This window comes from Mytilus trossulus, chromosome 2 (assembly GCF_036588685.1).
Source record: "Mytilus trossulus isolate FHL-02 chromosome 2, PNRI_Mtr1.1.1.hap1, whole genome shotgun sequence".
Taxonomy (NCBI): Eukaryota; Metazoa; Mollusca; class Bivalvia; order Mytilida; family Mytilidae; genus Mytilus; species Mytilus trossulus.
Genome location: NC_086374.1, coordinates 81,875,005 through 81,887,160, shown reverse-complemented (window position 1 = coordinate 81,887,160; position 12,156 = coordinate 81,875,005).

Sequence of the window (12,156 nt, the reverse complement as noted above, 5' to 3'; positions counted from 1 at the left end):
CAGATGGAGTTAACAAATACAAACACTTCAAATACATCCAAACAACAAAAAGACAATAAGTACATATCTGAGAGTACTCACAGTTACTGTCAACTAGTTCAAAGCCATTAACAACTAAAATATAATTTATCTAAGACTAAATTATTATCAATCAGTACACATCGAACATACAATGGGTTATGTGTAAAGACATCATCAACATAAAGATAAATAGTCAGCTATAAAAGGCCCATATATATAACAATAATATTTAGTTTTCTTTTCATTTACTGATAACAAAATCAATATTTATACCATTAAAACAATATTCAATGTTATAATTACAGTGTTGAATTGGAAACCTCTTAGAATAAGTTTATTTAAAGTATCGACAAGTTTACCAGCATCGTTACTAAATTTCAGGTTATGGTAGTACATTTCCATAAAAATGAGGATGTGCTATCCAGTTATAATAATATAAATAAGTTTTATACAAGTACAACATAACTTCAAAACCAACTATTTATAACTATGGAAGAATTCAGTAAAGGTTTTAAATAATTTGTGGTAACGAAATCCCGGGCTTAATAATTTACCAGTTATGCATATGTTACATTCGTTAAATAAAAAAATTCACAACAGACACCAGCATTGGACAAAGAAACACACAAATAATAGCTTACAAAAGGCACAAGGTTTAAATTGTTTTAAGTGCGTTTCGTCCACACAAGACCAACCAGTGACGCCAAATACAAAAGTTTAAAAGCCAAAACAAGCACAAAGTTCAACAGCACTGAGGACCAAGAGTTGTGCCCAACACAGCTAGGAGTTTCTTATTGGGATAAGAACATCCTTATTTTTTAGAATAATTTATACTTTTGCAAACAGTACATTTCATAAAATGACTATATAATAGATATACATTATAAAACTGAAATATTAAATTGTTACAGAAAAAAACCCGGATACATTACATAAACAGACACTGAAAGCACTGAAAGATTAGATGTAGAACACTTACTAGAGGCCGAGCTGAAACGATGTTTTACTGTTTTTGTGTGTAGTTTAGGCAACCAATACATAGTAGGGACCTTTAAATGTTCAGAAAAGCCTTAAGCTGTGATATGGTTTTGATATGTTTGTTTACTACATGTATATGACTCTCTGTAGAGCGAATGGACTTGAATGTAGAGGAATTTAAAATTTCATTCTTAAGAATGTTCTTGTAGTATTTATGGCATACCACTTCCACATTGTTAGCTGGTTTGTCGGCCGGTACAAAAAACAAACCGGTACCGCTATGAAAGTTCTTGAAGTTTATTTCTTATTCTGAAAATAGGCGTATTATGTACTATATGAAATAAGTATAAATTATTTTCAAAATGTGATATTCTACTATTTACAGCACTTTTATATAAAAAAGAATCAAAAGATTTTTATCAGACTTTTCCCGTTTACACCATTTTTTTCAGTACGAGGAAGGACAATCTTTTGTGAGCTGACGGCACTGTTTCCAATCTATTTTTGATGGAGAACGATATGTTGGTCCTTTTTTCAAAAAGATTTGAACCTCTCTGCCCTGAACGATATTGAAGTCCCCCGTAATAACATGACCATAGGGAACAACGTTTATCTGAAGAAAGATTTTGTACCCTTTTTAAACACTTAAGTGTCTACGTCAGTCGATTCAATTAGTTTGTGTGAAAGATTTGAACTGATTTAGTCATTTCAGACACCAATATGCAAGCTTAAATATGAAAAACCTATCAATTATGACATAATATGTCACTTTTCAGATAGTTTTATTCACAAATGAAAATGGCCGCATCCGTGTTAAATCTTAACCTTTATATATGGTATGTATTATCATCAAATAAAACTAACATTTAAATATTAAGAATGAACTTGAATACGTCTACTTCAATTTAAGACGAAAACCGTCTAAAATTTAACTCAAACGCTTAAATTGTGAAGATTTCAGTAATTTCTCATGACTTAATGATGATAGTACCCGATATATGAGCATTATATTGTCAAAGGGGTCTTAACCTATCCTTTAATATTGTTGGTGATAAATTATTCTTTTGAACATCTTAGGTTGTAGGCAGCGGTATAGTTAAATCCGTTTGTCAATATCGATAATAAGCAGCAGCTCTAAAGCTCTACATCAGACGACATTACTGATACCAAAGGATTAGACTGCATGTCTTTAATGCGACTGTCATACAAGTGAGAACTTTAGCTAGCTATAGAACCAGGTTTATTCCACTATTTTTTACTTAAAAAAATGTCTGTACCAAGTCAGGAATATGACAGTTATTGTTCTCATACTTAAAACTACCTAATATAATATATACATGTAAAAAAATTTGCTAATGATATCCCCTTGTTGTATTGGAAGTTAATAATACAGTGAGGAACCTTAGTGTCATTTTGTAGCTTTAAGGGGCATTGATAACACCTACTAGTTCAATAAAATATCTGAAGTTTAAAAGAAAAGAGACAAAGATTTCGTTGTAGTTTAATTGTAAAGAAAAAGATACCGATTTAATATTCAGTGTAACGAAGGGGTTTATGGACAAAGAATATAAATAGAGAAGTTAGATATATATAACATTTAAAACAAACATATCAAATATTCAAAAGTAGCCACATTGAAAAATGTCTTACGTCAGGTATTAATATCGATTCGATTGGCCTTAATTTTTTCACGTTTTTGTGTTTATAGTGTATATTTTCCTAAACAAATGATTCATTTCCGATTTTTAATTGGTTCTGTAAAAACTTTAGTTTAAACAGTCATATACAAACATAATGTTGCGGGATTCAACATGTAAGCGGGATCCAAACTCTTGACGTGACATTGGACAGTTGTGCAACTGTACAACATAAGAACGAAATATAAAAATCATTTGAAAAATGCTTGACTCATTTATGTTTATCAGAAATGAGAGTAATTAAAATCAAAAAGATATATTTCCCTTCATCACATCTCCCATCTGCGACAATGCATTGTAAAGGTTTATTTTTATTTAGAATAATCAGTTATGTACAACAATTTAAAAGTCTTTTTTCCATCTTTAATCTTTCAAATGAATGATCGTAACTCTACTTTAATTTGAACTTGAACTGACTGCCTTTTTTGTGTGTATGCTTTTCAAATTTATTCATCAAATAAAATTATGTTATACTACATTTGTACAATGTAAAACAAAGATAAATTGCGAACACTGAACTAATCAACAATAACAGGTGATAATTTGTAGATTGTATACCGGCATGAATTTGTTACACTGTAATCATTAGCATTTTTTGTATGTGCGACTATAAATGTTATTTTTGCAAATGTTTGAATACAATGCATAGACATGCAGTTAATTGCATTTAAGCTTCTTAATTGGTTAAAGATTTGAAAGTTTAATAGATATAGAGAGATGTGGTGTGAGTGTCAATGAAACAACTCTCCATCCAAATAACAATTTATAAAAGTAAACTATTATAGGTTAATGTACCGCCTTCAATACGGAGCCTTGCATCACACCGAACAATAAGCTATAAAGGGCCCCAAAATTACAAGTTTGAAACCATTCAAATTGTAAAAACCAACGGTCTAGTCTATAAAAAAAACCAAGAAGCGAGACACACGTATACATTATATACAAACGACAACTACTGTACATCAGATTCCTGACTTAGGACAGGCGCAAACATTTGCAGCGGGATTAAACGTTTAAGCTTAAGATAACTATTAACACCACTGGGTCGATGCCACTGCTGGTGAACGTTTCGTCCCCGAGGGTATCACCAGCCCAGTAGTTAACACTTCGGTGTTGACATGAATATCAATAATGTGGTCATTTTAAAAAAAAAATCCTGTTTACAAAACTTTGATTTTTTCGAAAAACTAAGGATTTTCTTATCCCATGCATAGATTACCTTAGCCGTATTTGGCACAATTTTTTTGGAATTTTGGATCCTCAATGCTCTTCAAATTTGTACTTGTTTGGTTTTATAGATATTTTGATTTGCGCGTCACTGATGAGTCTTATGTAGACGAAACGCGCGTCTGGCGTACTAAATTATAATCCTGGTACCTTTGATAACTATTAACACCACTGGGTCGATGCCACTGATGGTGGAGGTTTCGTCCCCGAGGGTATCACTAGCCCAGTAGTCAACACTTCGGTGTTGACATGAATATCAATAATGTGGACATTTTTTTTTTTAATTTCCTGTTTACAAAACTTTGAATTTTTTGAGTTCCGGATTTTTGTTAATTAACTAATTAGATAAACTAATGACAAAACTTCCATCACAAAATATTTAAACTTTAAAAAAATCATATTTGTGACTTTATTTAACAGGTTTATTCATGTAAAAATCAATGATAGTTGTGACGTGGTTAAACGGGTTCATGATTGAAATTACATTCACTCACAAAATATTACATAATACACAATACTTAAATTATCTTGATTAAGAGAAAGTCGTTTTTCCATTTAATCGATTCATACAGATTAGAACTCAAAATATGGACGAAAGATAGCAGTCAAATTAGTCAAACTCATAAATCGAAAATAAATTCAAAACGACATGGCTAAAAACGAAAAAGACAAGCAGACAAACACTCACACTACATCTCTCTATATTTATAAACAATAGTACACATGACACAACATAGAAAACTGAAAAATAAGCAGCATGAACCCCACCAAAAACTAGGGGTGATATCAGGTGCTCCGGAATGATAAGCAGATCCTGGTCCACATGCGGCATCCGTCGTGCTGTTTTTGTGATAACAAATCCGGTTAATAGTCTAATTCGGTAGGTCACATTCATGAAAGGGAAAGGGATTGTAGTTACGACGTAAGGAACATATCCAATATCATTTGTGAAACGGTTATTCCATAACGGTCAACCAACTCGTGATGGCGTCCATAAAATTTAGGAAGGGATGATTTCAACCTCACCATTTGGTTTTAATAGCTTCCTTGTGAGTAGCAACCATCTATCAAGAAAATCATGATAGGAAATACAAGCACGCGAATATTGTATCATCAATTGGGAGATATATACCCGTGTGTAGGTGTTGCTTGATTGTTGCTACTTAGAAATAGAAAGTTCACAATTTGAAAGCTGAAATCATCTCTTTTGTCGTAAAGTTTTGTTTTCAACAGACCCTCATTGTCAATTTCTAGATGTAAATCAAGATATGATTCCGACTTAACTGTATCTGTAATATCCTTTACGATGGGATAGATGCGTTCAACATTTCCACCATATTTGAATTATCTAGTGAAAGAACATCATCTATAAAGCAGAAAGTAGATTTAAAGGATATTGCTAACTTCTTATCTTTCTTCCTAAGAAGTTTCTGTATGAACTCAGTCTCATAATAATAGAGAAACAAGTCAGAAAGAAGAGGGGCACAATTTGTTCCCATTGTAATACCGATAGTCTGTTGAAAAACACGTCCCCCGAACGCTACAAATATGTTGTCAATCAAGAAATCAAGCATCTTGATAATGTCAGTTTAAGACAATTTTTTGTTTGAATCAGAGTGATCCTTAACAAAGTAAAATTTATTCCTCCCTTAGACAAGATACTTGTATCAACGTTGGCCATTCTTTTTTTATGAAATAAAGCAATACTTACTTTTTCAATTTGTCTATTAGTTTGGAATGGGGGAATACCTTTGTAAAGTGTAGAAAAGTCAAATGTTTTAATACTAATACAAAATGAAAGAGAAATAAATTGTATGTACTCTAAAAGGTCTTTGGAATTTTTTAGTATTTACATCTGATTCCCGTAGAATTTGAACGTATAGTTCACACAAATATATGCAAGAAATATCAAGGAGGTGATCACTCATTTCACAATGATGCAATGTTTCATTGAAAAAAATCAACAATGGCATGATTCTATCAGATTGGCACTTCGTATATTTTTAACAAAGAATATTTTTTTGACCTGATACCAACATGCTAAAAAACCTAATTCATTTTCAAAAAGAAGTATGATACAATACTATACAATTAAAAGTTTGCTTGAATTAGACTTGCGCAAATTGTCATTCGGGTTAAGACTGTGTGGACGTTTAGTGAAAAAACAAATATGAAAGTAGTTTGATTAAGAACTAAGAGACAAAATATACAGGAGAAAAAATTCAATTCATAATTTTTGATTTAGAAGAAACAACGACATAGCTAGATAATAAATTAATTATCTAATTACTACAACAAATTGATATCGATTAGTATTGTAATTCTCATTGTTATTGATTTATTATTAATAAATATTATATAAGAATACCCTAATTCTATCCTTTTTGGGGACAACTTTAGAAATTCAAATGTGACGTCACTTTGAGCGTTTATCAATTTGGTTAACGCGGCTGTGACTTTTGTATGCTGGTTTATGTTGTTTAATCTATCCGTTTTTAATCTGTAGTTAGTCATGGTTTTATCATTTATATCTAATAAATAGTCATTTTATAAAACAATACTGTTTGAAAAAGTATGAATTATTCTACATAATAAAGATGCTCTTACATCGAATGTTCTTACACGGTGATGACTGCTGTACCCATATTTTGACTATTTATTAAGTCTGCTTAGTTCACACATCGTTGTAAATATAACGGAATTTGATGGGACTTTCGTACAAAGTGAGAGATTTAGAGCTATGAAACCAGGTTTAATCCACCATTTTATACATAGGAAATATCTAGAAGTTGACTATGGGGGTCGGTTGAAAACAAAACTTTACGGCGAAAGAGATAATTTCGGTTTCTAAATAGTGACGTTTCGAGAAGCTGAAATTATCTTTTCGTAAATTGTACGGACGCAATCACGAGTAAGTTCACCGTTGTGATATATCTGTTATATATATGATAACGAATATATTTCTTGTCTCGTTACTGCAATCCAGCTCCCTTTTCATGAATTTGACCTACCAAATTCTACTTTTTATCTGTATTTTTGACATTTTTACAGATTGTGTTCGTTTGTTTTGTTCAAGCATCATTATATATATTATTAAATTTGACGCGTCTGTCATACAAGTGAGAGGTTTAGCGCTGTAAAACCAGGTTCAATCTACCATTTTCTACATTTGAAAATACCTGTACCAAGTCAGGGATATGTCAGTTGTTGTCCATTCGTTTTTGATGTGGGTTGTCATTTGATTTTCCTCTGAGTTCAGTATTTTTGTGATTTGACTTTCATACCTGGTCGTATTGATCACATCTTTTTGGAACTTTTGGTCATCAGTGCTCTTTAAGTTTGCCCTTTTTTGGCATTCAAACTTTTTAAATCTGAGCGTCGCTAGTTAGTCTTTTGTAGATGTCGCGCACGTGTGGCATATCAAATTTGTAACCTGGAACCTTTTGTTTTTTCTCTGTCCCATATTATTTCTCATTTGTTTGAACTGTACTCCTGTCATGTAATATTGTCAATTTAACGTTATAATTGACATTGACATTGCAACGGGGGGTTTGGCATGCCGCAAAACCAGGTTCAACCCACAATTTGTTTTTTTTTATAAAATGGCCATTGTTATATTATAGTTTGTTCCTGTGTATGTTACATTTTATTGTTGTGTTTCTGTTGTGTCCTAGTTGTCTTTATATTTAATGCGTGTCCCTCAGATTTCTCTGTCAATTTATGATTTTTTTGGCTATAAAATTTTTCATCAGAGGGTCACTAGTTAGTCTTGTGTAGACGAAACACCCATCTTGCGTTTTAGATTTTAAACCAGGTACCTTTTGTAAGCTATTATTCGTTTGTTTCTCTGTCTCATATGTTCTTCCATGTATCTGTTTTATAGTCCTATCACGTAATGGTGTCATTGTAATGTTATAATTAACCTTGCCGTTAACAAGGGAGATTTTGCATGCCACAAAACCAGGTTCAACCCACTATTTTTTTTTCTTAAAATGCCCTGTACCAAGTTAGGAAAATGGCCATTGGCAATCATAGTTCGGTTGTGTGTGTGTTACATTTTTATGTTATGTTTCTGTTGTGTCGTAGTTGTCCTCTTATATTTGATGTGTTTCCCTCAGATTTAGTTTGTTACCCAGATTTGTTTTTTTCTCAATCGATTTATGATCTTCGAACAGCGATATACTACTGATGCCTTTATTATAGAAAAGCAGAGAAAAGAACTAATAAAACAAAACATTTTATAGGTAATTGGAAATGTAAAGGAGCAACATGTTTAAGCATATTTTAGACTATATACCGGATTTGTAATCACATAAGCAACACGACGGGTGACACATATGGAGCAGGATCTGCATACCCTTCCGGAGCACATGAGATCACCCCTAGTTTTTGGTTTATTCTTTAGTTTTCTATGTTGTGTCATATTCACTATTGTTTGTCTGTTTGTCATTTTCATTTTTAGCCATGGCGTTGTCAGTTTATTTTCGATTTAGTTTTACAACCTATAACTATTGTCAGACAGTTGACAAATTAAATACCGTCATTTTTGTCTCTTTCCGATAATGGGAACATTGGTACTATTTCAAATTGAAGAACTCACAAATATGCATAGCAAAAATTAATAATTAATATATTTCTAAGAGAAACATAATGATCTGCTCAATTTGTGTTTACAGATGTGCATACCTCGCTTGTACGCCGTGATATTCTTTTTTTACCTGTGTCGGCTGCAATTCAATTAATGATTTACAGAATACCCAGTACGAAAAATTTTCAAAGTTTCCCTTCCCGAAAACCTTTGCAGAATGTACTGACTTTCTTGTTAAACCGAATTTTCCAAAGGATATAGTACGAGCTGTACATAACCATTGCTTCGATGGTTTCATTTCAATCGACCATACTCACAGCTGGACACAGAACTTGACAAGCGACGAACAAAACTATATCAAATTCTTGTTCAGGAAAGTCATAAGCGATGCTGATAATTTAGATAAAACAAGACATAAGAGGGACGTTGGATTATTTCAAAGGAGATTGAGACGTGAAGTAAGAGCTGCACCTCACCAACACTGGGCTGACTTTGCTAGAAATGTTAGACGGCTTAAGTATGAAACGGTAAGAAATTGATAAAATATCTTCCAAAAAGGAAGTAAGAATCAAGAACACATTAATCAATGTTTTGTACATATTTCTATAGACTAAATTCTTCAAACATTTAGGGCCTTGTTCAAGCTCATTGTGTGTACACTGATCAGAGATACAAGGTGTAAGTTTTGTGTTTAGTCTGAAACAGACCCATTAGTGTCGCTGGATTAAAATAAAATGTTCAAACGACCTTATGAAGTATCAATTTGAAGAGCATTTAGAAACCACAATTTTCATTATTTTTGCTAAATTTTTTGTATTACAAGTGCAAGCACTACAACGCCACAATTAGGAATATATAGCAAACGGTAGCCAGAGGGTACGTACAGTATTAAAAAAAAGATAAATGTGCATACAACATATCAAGTTATTAACCATGAAAGTCTATAAATAATTTGAACATGTCTGTAAGACTCTGAACCGCGATGGTACTCCGAACTGCGATGCGTTGTTTGTAAGCCGAAGTGTGTTTTTGATCACGCTGAAGTGCAATGATGACATTGTGACGCTATCTTGTTTATAGATATGCCGAAGCGCGATGGTGGTAACGGTGATGTCTCCTCAAACCATATTTTCTATAATTTTTATCAATAACTTTCTAAATAATAGCCTTTTGCAATGACAAATGTATAACATTTCATAAAAACGATTTTTTTTTGTTAAAGTTTAATATATAGTTATAAAGAATACTTCGTAAATGTGAAACGATTTGCTACTATGTCACGTGCAATCAGCTAAGGCACAATTCTGTCGGCAAATGTGTAAAGACAATGTATAAAAAATTGATAAGACTCAGCATACAAGGACATTTTTGCCTTAATTTCTTGACCTCCGTAAAAAGGGAATAATCAATATTTGTTATGCTACCCCATAATGTTGATTGAAACATAAATTACATGCAGTCACATCCTATGTTTTCATAGTTTGGAAATTTACAACACTTACTTTCAAACAGAAATGTCTTTCAAACATACTTTGATTTTTATCGAGGAAAATTAATTTATATCTTGTCATCATCTTGATAACTATTCATGTTAGCATAAGTATTTTTTGGAAGGACAAGTTATGCCTTAAAACGAATAAATTACATACAGAGACGGAGATCAAGACAAGAAATTAGTATTTTTTCTAAATAGAAACGTTAAAACTTGAATGGATAAGCAGTCTTGAGAAATGTCTATTAGAGTACTGTTCAAATATTGTAGATTGACAAGAATGGAAGAAGTAAATATAACGTCCTTGCAAACATTCACGTTATAACGGTAGCTAATGCTCATTTCGGACCAAACTTTTTACCATGGCACCGACTTTATTACATATTGTAATTAAGTTTGTGTTCATGTGCATCCTCGATTATGGACACGATCATCCATTGTGAACGAGAACAGGACGAGAAAAGAAAGAGAACAGAATTTATCACTTTTTTGTTGATGTTGTACTGTTTAAATCTATATTAGACTTCCTCCAGTTTTTGCCCAAACACAAATAGGTCAACAATTGTCTTTACAGGGCAACCATTTCAAATGTTGTCATTAAAGATAAATGAATAAATAAAAAAATTCTAAGTGTCAGTCTATATATATTTTAGTTGCTAATGTATTAGACAAAACCCCCAAAGATTTGAATAGATCGTCATACATCGACACTAACCAAAATTAAGAATCGGCCGATTTCTGCCATTGATCTTATTTGAAAATTTGTCTTGATAATCATTTCAGCTATTTATAGTTCTAAAGATAATAGGAAAAATACTCAAAATGAATAAAAATTGTAATTAAAGAGAATAAGTTCCAATAACGAGTCGCTTTTAATTTTAATTTATTTTATATTATTTGAGATAGGTCGTTTAACAGGCAAATAAGCAATGGGAAGAACTCAATATTCTAAACCTTTATTCGTCGTTAGATTTTCTTTTTCTTTTTGTTAGTTGGACATAAAAAGAACTAATATTAAGCATAAAATTCTCTAAGAATAAGAAATATATCTGATGAACAAACAATTATAAAAAAGATAAAGACAAAAGTAGTTTACCAGTTATCGAAAGTCATAAATCGATTTAGAGAAAATAAATCCGGTTTACTAACTAAAACCGGGAAAAATGCATACGATTTGCCAAATTTTGTACAGCATATGTAGTTTATCAATTATCGGCGTACTAATAACAAAATATATGAATATGCATTGATAGCGTTGGCTAACTCGGCTGTGTATTTTTATGCACAAACGTTGCGCACGATGTTCCTACAACACGACGTTACACCACCTCGACGTCAAAATGACTTTTGACGTACATTTATTAAATTTGCAAGTTTCATTTGCTTTTTTTTATGTAGTTGCTAACTTGGTTGATTTTAAATCTGTCTCTATTAATTTTTTAATGTCTATTTACCATGAATTTATTTACCTCAAGTTATGGAATTCGATTAAATAATTTTTACCCTTAATTCACCTAAAAATGTTGTGTTGTCGTAAGTAATGAATTTGAAGGAAGGAAAAATGCGACAGAAGTATACGGTTTTCAATAAATGAATTCTAACAAAGCTTTAATCGCAGGCTGCTAAAATTGCATGGTGCATAACGCCTGTCGTTGTAAATTTTTCATATCTTGATTCAACCCTAATGCAAATTTACCCGACACTCAGCAGGTAAATATATAAACATATTTACCCTTGATTAATTTGAAACGAGTTGTATTAACAATTTGCTTGACACATAACTTGTCGAAATACAACCATTAGATAAAATTATTATAACCCGATCTTGAAATTTATTTTTCTAGTAATTTGAAGTTGCTTGCTATTAAAATGTACTAATCTTCTCCTGAATCGTCCGTATAAAACGGAGTTGCGACAAAAACAGTTTCATTGAATTAATAGTCAATGAAACTGTTTTTGTCGCTGTTTCCGATAAGTCTTTCAGTTACCTCCGTAACGGCGTTTCATGCACAACATGTACCGGGTGTTTTTTTCGACAACCAGCAAGTTTATTTTAAATTTCACCACACGGTTCGTTTTGAGTATCAGATATATACAATGGATCAAAATTGTGCACATGTAATGTCGAAAAAAAGCATTTGTTTGGATTTTTC